This window comes from Triticum dicoccoides, chromosome 7A, assembly GCF_002162155.2.
Source record: "Triticum dicoccoides isolate Atlit2015 ecotype Zavitan chromosome 7A, WEW_v2.0, whole genome shotgun sequence".
Taxonomy (NCBI): Eukaryota; Viridiplantae; Streptophyta; class Magnoliopsida; order Poales; family Poaceae; genus Triticum; species Triticum dicoccoides.
In genome coordinates, this window is record NC_041392.1 from 96,727,588 (window position 1) to 96,728,127 (window position 540).

Genomic DNA, 540 nt, shown 5'->3' on the forward strand with positions numbered 1-540 from the left:
GTGCCGGCGGCGGCGGCGTCCGTGAGGGGTGGGGGCACGCCCCGGAGACGCGTGCCGCCTCTTCGGACATGCCACAACACCACCCCGCATGTATGAGGGCCCGCTACGACGCTCAAGTGGCATTGCTACCCCCCAGGGCCCCCGTCCCGCCTAACCCTGGAGCGGTTGACCACGAGATCTAGCCTTCTGACTTCCCACGGACGGGCTTTGACCAGTGGACCTCTCCACCCGGTTGTGTTAGGTCGGCCCAGAGGGACACCCGGGAGCAACATCCGGGCAAAAACCACAGCTACATCCACTCCGTGTAGACCCGACGCGTCCGTTTCCCCCCTCCAGGTGCCGGTGGCGGTGCCGTCCATGAGGGGGGCACACCGCGGATGTGAGGGGGGTCACTCTCTGGAGACGGGTGTCGGGCGTTTGCAACTGCCACAAAACTTCTGTCGGCATAGCTGTTTTTGATTTTAATAAAATATAAGGATCTATATTTAAAAGAACATGACCGCACATTATTAACGTGCTCGAAAAAATACAAACTATATA